Below are 8,247 nucleotides of genomic sequence, written 5' to 3'. Positions count from 1 at the left end.
TATTAAGTGTTTTATTGACATTGTCTGTTAATAGGAGAGGACAGACCGACTACTAGATGAGGGGAGTCCCAAGCAGATGTTCTCCAATCAGACGATGATCAACAGTTGTTGTTATATGTTCAAAGTTATTGTATTTTGTAGTTTGTTAGAAAGACCGGTCTATCAAATTGTTTGTTTATATATATATATATATATATAGGTTGTTAAAGCGTTGCTAGGTCAGTGAATCCCGAAGCAAAGATACCTTAAGATGTGCTCATGTGTCTAAAATTCCAGTTGTGCCGTCGGCAAGGGGGCATGTCACAACCCAGTGATTTTGGTGCATCGGCACGATGGAATTTTCTTGCCACATGAGAGCCTCTTGCACAGCGAGGGTTTCTGTTGCAGCAGACGAACCTTGGTGCAAGAGAGTTCCCGCCAATCTGCAGGGTGCATTTCTTCTTTGCAGCACAGAAATGCACGGTGCAAAGAGTTCCCGCTATTCGAATGCAAATTTGTGTCCCGCTATTGGCCAGTGCTAAATTATTCACACGTGGCGGCTAGTAATTGGCTAGCTAGCCGTTTAAAAATTCGCACGACTTCCGCCCAAGTCGAAGAACTTAGAGCACACTGCAGACTGCCTCTAAAGAGATCTGACTTGCGGCTAGCTGATTGATAGACTGATCACCTATCAATCCTTCTTCCTGTCACCGAGCGCAATCCCAGACGTACCCTTTTCCCGCCGGCTTGATTTGCGGACGGATTAACTGGCTTGGGCCTCGCCAGCTGGAACAACTCACATAGTTGTTCAGATGACCGGACCATCTGCGTCGCAACTACAAGCGGCGTAAGTAAACGTTTTTGCAACCATTAAACCTTGTCTGACTCTCTCTTCACCAGCCTGCCCTGACGAACGAGCAATTTCTAAATCACCTCGAGTCGGCTCTGGCCATCCAAGACAGAGTGCAGCTCTAAGGATGAAGCAAGCAATTGGGCTTTCCCAGCCCCAGGCCTGAGCTTTGAACATGTACAGGTATTCAATAGATCAGGCTAACCCTTTCCTGATATAAGTTGGTTCACCTCCACAGGTGAACTAACTTAGATCAGGCCCACCATTATGTGCTTGATTTAACCTTCTGGAATGCCTGTACAGTTAAGCATTTAGAACAACCCACCCCTAATTAGGTTGATCTAAAAGTAACTATTGTACGTACCCTACGTGGCATGAATAAATTAGCTACTAAAGTTTATTGAGTGCTAAAGTGCATTGAGTGAAATGAGGCAACTGTGAACAATATATACCACTAGACATAAATTACTTAGGAAAAAGTGAACCGTGTTCCTTTGTAACTGCACATAGAATGCAATTTCCCAAATTACAATCAGATTAGGAGACCAGTGCAAATAGCCTTGCTCTCATCAAAATGTTCTGGGATATTTTATGAGCACAATTGGCAAGCACTTCTGTTTTACAACAGATAGCCCCAGGAGCAGCATAAATGCCTCTCCTATGAGTACATTTTCAATATCACATTCTACATCAACTAAAAAGTCATCTTCTAGTACTAATCCAATCCCCAAACCACTGACATTTGCTGGAATCATGTATAAGATGATGTGGTTTTAAAGTTTAATTGATAAAGGGGGGAATGAGCCTCCTACTGAAATTAAATAACTTTTAAAAAGATAATTCCAATAAATACTTGGATTCAATAATAACTGTACAATCTGATTGCCCTAACTCTAGGACTGTACATAGATGTGTGTCATATCAAGCTCAATTAATGCAATAAAGCTAAAAATGAAAACTTTGTTAAAGTACAGCAGCACTTTATTGCAAGCATTAGAGCTCCAATTATAGCATAAAAAATTATGGGTTAAAAATAAATCAGTATTACTACCAATAAACCTGTCATTAATTTGTACCATCAGAACTGTCCTCATTTACTTGTGAATTATCATAACATTTTTAAAGTGTGAAAACTATGCCTCTTTAGGCTATAATGCATGCAAGTTATAGCAGAAACCTATAAACTCCCAACTTTTATTCATCAAGGAGTGGAGCGTGTGTGATTGAAGTCTTCCTAATATACAAAAGGTTTGAATGAATAAGAATCCATTATAAAATATTAAACAGGATCTCAAAATTCAATTCATTATCCATTTCAGAAGGAAGCTCTTGAAAGGAACAAACCTATCTGGACATAAAGGGACATACATATGTTTTCTGGCTATCAGTTAAGGAACTTGCATTGTTCACTTAAAATGTAAAATGATTGATAAGTATAACAGGAAGCCAGAAGTTCCTCTTACAGAAAAGGGGAAAACACATCTGAACGGCCATTGTGTAGACAAACAAGCAACCAAAATAAGAACTACAGACTGCAAATGTAGGCAGCCACTGGGAAGGCAAAGTGGCTCATTAACTCAAAAAGAACAAACACCTGGGAGCTGGTGACTCACCAGCCTGAAGTGTGGTCATAGACAGGCTACATAATGTTATGCATGGAAGGAGAGACTGTCAGGGAGTCAAGCTCTGAGCATGAAGCAGCCATCCAGGAAATCTCTAGAGAACCTGGCTCTCCAGAGGGAGAGTGACCACCTGAGAGACCCAGGCTGGAGTCAGACTCCTCAGGAGCAGGGTAGCAAAAGTCCAGGTTGGGAGTGTTCATTTACCCGGAGGAGGAAGAATCAGAGAAAGTTAGGGTGGGAAGGAACCTCGGGACGTCATCTAGTCCAACCCCATGCTCAAAGTGAAGAGGACTTTGCTTGTGTAAAGAGACAGCCCATCTTCTGTCTGCTTGGCTGCCTGCACAGGGATGCCAGTGCTAAAGTGACAGCATACCTACCTGTTCCTTTTCATCAGGTTGATGTAACCAGTGCAGAGAGGATTTCGTTAAGGCACCAGTCCACTTTTATGTTGTAGTATGTGACCATTAGGAAAGAACAGCGGTCAGTGTGCCAGAGAGGCACATCAGGAAGCCCTGCTGGGGGCTGGGACATGGGATTCAGAGGGGCTAACTTGGCTGGATCAGAAGAGAGAGAGGGAGCACAGAAGCCACAGTCCAGTGTGGTGGACCCAGGTTGAAAGGTGCCCAGCCAGAGAACAGGGGCCAAGGCTATGAAGGCCAAAGCCCAAATTGGCTTGGGTATAGCCATGGCAGACTGAAGCTCAGCATGATTCAGTTTGCCCAGTCATTTCTGAGACTTCAGTTTACAGGTGACCATTTCTCCTGGACTAGTGAGAAATCTAAAGCTTGCAAGTAAGTTCACAGAGTATAAAAGGCAAATGTGCCCTAAACTTTGTAAACTGGAGTTTATACATAACAGAATTTCTCTGTGAATACATCTTCTATTAGAAGTGCTTTATGAATATGAAGAAAGAATTTTATTCTCCTTTATAATTGATATAGCTTATTTGCACTGAATAAACAAAATATAGGGTGGAAAATAAAATCCTGAATTTATAAGCAAACTGTTTAACAGACTTATTCAGAAGTTTACTATAAGCAGTCACTACACTTTATTGAAGAATGTTTATGCTTAGGAATACTTTCATTTTTCTTGAGAGTGGGTTTCTTTTAGAGTTTATTCGGTTTTAATAAAATACTCTATCATTTATTGCCAGATACTAAAACTTAGTAAAAAGAAACAACCCTCTCTTTTTCAATAAATGAGTTATACTAAATGATACTAAAAACTGACTTCATGCTGTATCATAAATTCCAAGTTTCCCCTCAGTCTGTGCCACAAAGGAGACTGAATAATCTACTTGAATTGTTTCTTGGACTTCAACTAGTATAAATAAAAAAAGGGAAAACAGTTGGAGCTCTGCTCCAGAAAGGCAACTATATGAAGACTCATGTGCACTCTCCTATAATCTGGTGAAGACAGAGGTCGACAAACTCTGGTCCAGGGGCCAGATCTACTCAGCAAAGAGATCCGAAATGGCACAGACAATGAGTGGTACAGAGTTGCGCTGTGCCAGCCATCCACTCTGAAGCACTCACCTCTACTCCTAAACCTGCTGCTCAGCCACATCTTTGCTTATCCGTAGTGCTGAGGTGTTGGGGGTAAGCACAGAAAACTGGCTGCTCTGGGTGACAGAGACTACCGGGGTAAGCACAGAAAACTGGCTGCTCTGGGGGACAGAGACTAACACTCTGGGAGAGGGCCCTTGGTTGGTGGGCAGATCACAAATGACAACCAATGCCAGCAAAAGTTGCCAACCCTGGGCTAAGCAGTTATTCCTTAGGTCAGATTTAAAAACAACAACAACCACGGACAGGATTTGAGCAAAATTCAGACATCTAAATCGAAAAATCCCTGCTCAGAGGTCACCTAACTTTTGGAGGCACCTGTACTTGCCAGACAGTTCCCTTTTTGGACACAAGAGTCTAATCAGTCATTAAATAAAAATAAACAAGTGAACCTACAACAAAACAGCTAGGCACCCTAGCCAAACATCAGTGACTATCAGCCTTTTTTTTTTTTTTTTTTTTAACTTGTAGGACCTTCATTAGACTCGAGGCATCTTTCCATAACTATTTTGAATTGAGTGGCACCCAATCTCAGAAACTATTTTATGTATTACAGTGCTTACCCAGTGCTAGAGAGGCCAGGTAGTGGGGTTGGGGGACTGGCAGGCAGGAACAGGCCTGAGCCTATGCTTACCTGCTTAGCTTATCTTCTCACACCCCACAGCACCCTGCAAAGGATCTGGTGGCATCCAAGGTTGTCACAGCACCTGGACTAAGAATCACTGCACTGTGGCTAAGACTTTCTCATACATGATTTTGGCATAACGAATTGTGCCATGCCCATTCCACTCATTTTTACCGTCTCCCAAGAGAGAGATTTGCTAGGATACAGCACCCAATGAAAGCAGTTACACTAATCAGCTCCAAGCAGAGCTAATTAGTCAGCCTGCAGCATTGTATGAATGCAACAATGTATTCTCCAGAAGGGCAGCCCTTCCTCTTTTCCCTTCCCTTCTCCCCCCACCCCAGCACCACACTAATTGGAACCAGTTGTGTAGACCAGGGTTGTCAAACATATGGCTCATGGGCCAGATCCAGGACATGGAGCTGCATAATCTGGCCCTGTTGACCCATGTCCTGTGCTAGATTGACCCCTCATGGCACTCCCTGAGGCTGGGTTCCAGACTGCACCGCCCATGGTACTCACTAGGACTGGCGTTAGGTTGCACTGCCCACAGGCCCAGGCAGGATCAGGCATACAAACAGGAGGTCCATGGGCTGATCCAGACTGTGGACCAGTCCCATGCCACTCACCCAACCTGTGAGGCCAGATGAGCTTGACACCTCTGGTATAGACTATCTGTGGTTCTAAAGATCTTGGGCACCCAGGTCTGAATATCAAAATTTGCTTTAGTCTTCTCTAATCAGCATGTAGGTTCACCCATCCAAGGCACGTAACTTATCACTAGTGCTGTCTAGGGAATCTAACTCTACAGTTTAAGGTGTCTGGACCCCCAGAGGCCTACTAGTTAAGCCTAAGCCCTTTTTGGGGGGAACAAGACCTTGAATCTGTTGATATACTGCTTTGCTTACGTGTATATTGTTGTGCATAACACACCATAGGTCCCAATTTGTTGCCTTATGTTTGCATTAAAACAAACATCAGTTATCTGCATATGGATTCAATGCATCACTTAAGTAGAGAGGAACTCTGCAGCGTCCCCTGACCATAACGGGTGCAGGGGGGATGGCTGTGGAGTGCCCAGTGGCTGGTCACATTGAATAACTCAACTCCCTTTAATTACAAAACGTTTAAAACTGACTAGGTGCCATCAATTAATTTCAAGGCTTCTAAAGCCATCCTGAACTGACTAGTTCCTGGCATGGATCTTCAAGAACTCCTGGCGCTCTGGTAAAGTGCCCAAAGACTGGTGCCTATCTTCAAGAAAGGGAGGAAAGTGGATCCCGCAAACTACAGGCCCATCAGCCTGACCTCTATCCCGGGGAAGGCCTTAGAAAAGATTATCAAAGAGGCCATTCTTAATGGACTGGCTGATGGCAACATCCTGAGGGATAGCCAGCACGGGTTTGTTGAGGGTAGGTCTTGCTTGACCAATCTTATTTTCTTTTATGACCAGGTGACCTATCACCTGGACAAGGGAGAGGAGATCGATGTCGTATATGTTGACTTTAAAAAAGCCTTCGACCTGGTATCCTATGATCACCTCTTGGCAAAACTGGCCAACTGTGGCCTCGGGTCCACCATGATCTGCTGGCTGAGGAATTGTCTCCATGGTCAGACCCAGAGGGCGGAGGTTAATGGAAGTCAATCGTCATGGTGCCCTGTGACCCGTGAGGTCCCTCAAGGCTCTGTCCTTGGACCTGTATTGTTCAACATCTTCATTAACAATGTGGACACTGGAGTCAGAAGTGAACTGGCCAAGTTCGCTGATGATACCAAACCTTGGGGTAAAGCATCCACACCTGAGGACAGGAGGGTGATCCAGGCTGACCTCAACAGGCTCAGCAAATGGGCGGATGAGAACCTGATGATGTTTAACACCAAAAAATGCAAGGTTCGCCACCTTGGGAGGAAAAACCTGCAGCATCCTTGTAGGCTCGGCAATGGTACACTGGCTAGCACTACGGATGAAAGGGATTTGGGGGTCAGGATTGAACATGAGCCTTCAATGTGATGCTGCGGCTAGTAAAGTGAGCAAAATGCTGGCTTGTATCCATAGACGCTTCTCAAGCAAATCCCAGGACACCATTCTCCTGTTGTACTCAGCCTTGGTGAGGCCGCAGCTGAAGTACTGCGTCCAGTTTTGGGCTCCACAATTCAAAAAGGATGTGGAGAAGCTTGAGAGAGTGCAGAGAAGAGCCACACGCCTGATCAGAGGTCAGGAAAACAGACCTTACAATGACAGGCTGAGAGCTATGGGACTCTTCAGCCTGGGAAAGCACAGGCTCAAGGGTGATCCGATGGACACCTATAAGTTTATAAGGGGTGTCCACCAGGATCTAGGGGAACATTTGTTCACCAGAGCACCCCCAGGAACAACAAGGTCGAACGGTTATAAACTACTGCAAGACCATTTCAGGCTGGACATAAGGAAGAATTTCTTTACTGTCCCAGGCCCCAAAGTCTGAAATAGCCTGCCACTGGAGGTGGTTCAAGACCTACACTGAACGCTTTCAAGAGAAAATTGGATGCTTATCTTGCTGGGATCCTATGATCCCTGCTGACTTCCTGCCCCTGGGGCAGGGGGCTGGACTCGATGATCTTCCAAGGTCCTTTCCAGCCCTAATGTCTATGAAAACTATGAAATCTATGAAATTTGGAGGGTGCTATTAAAGGCATGAGGTGCTCTGAGAAACAAGGTAAGGAGCCTTAATGAGGTGCAAAAAGCATAGAAAAGGTTGTTCTAGTAGTTAAGTAGCAGTGCTCAACACAGACTTTGGATAAGAACATGCTCCAGGTAAGAGCAGCACTCACCACGCACCTAAATGGAGCACGCTATGCAAGGCAAGATTTCTGCAGCAGACAAAAAAGTTACAAGTTACTCGTTCACTAGCAACATAGTTACAGCTCTGCTTCAAAAACATTTCTTACATCAGCAGTGACAAGAACTTTTAAATCATCTTCCAGCCAATGATTACAACATCTCACGGCCCTTTACAGCTCAGTCCTGCACCCGTGAAATGAGAGAGAGAGAAAAAAAGAGAGAAGGGGGGGAGGGTAAACATGGGGAGGGTAAACGTCCCTGACCTGAGAAGGCAGGTACCTTTGGCTCCAAACCAGGGATGGATGGGGTTTGGGAGGGAGGGGAGGGTGGGGCGTGCATTTGCTTTGATTTTGCCTGCACCCAAACTTTAAAACCAAATGCCTGGGAGTGGCATTTCCATCCAGGAAGCCCTGAAGACATCAACATCAATTGACTTTATGGCTCATTAGAATCTATGTGGCTTGTGCTAAAACATTTAAACATAATTAATCTAAATATCCAAATGCTGCAAGCATAGTTTCTCTAACTAAACTTGGGATATTGCATTTGTAGGGTTTCCATTGTGCTTTTCCTTCAACGAACCAGAGGCACCTGCTTAAGCGGTAAGAGGACTGAGCACATACAGGACAAATCCTTCACCCGCTTACTGGACTTGGGGTGAAAGTAACCGAGCGAGCTGAGCCGCACACACACGGAGCAGAGCCAGACCATGCGCTGCCTCTCCATGCTCGGAGAAGCTTCTTCTCCCTCATTCCCAAGGGCTTCTTCAGCTGCCCTGTTGC

General features: G+C 44.7%; 1 protein-coding gene across 2 annotated transcripts in view; it reads right to left on the bottom strand.

The window, feature by feature from the left end:
- The window catches only part of LOC102386416 (leucine-rich repeat and IQ domain-containing protein 3-like), a 70,989-nt gene that overhangs the window by 61,928 nt on the left and 814 nt on the right, over nt 1-8,247 (bottom strand). The window lies entirely within an intron of this gene.

Source organism: Alligator sinensis, unplaced genomic scaffold (genome assembly GCF_000455745.1).
Source record: "Alligator sinensis unplaced genomic scaffold, ASM45574v1 scaffold853_1, whole genome shotgun sequence".
Classification (NCBI taxonomy): Eukaryota; Metazoa; Chordata; order Crocodylia; family Alligatoridae; genus Alligator; species Alligator sinensis.
This window is presented reverse-complemented; position numbering and strand designations above follow the sequence as displayed.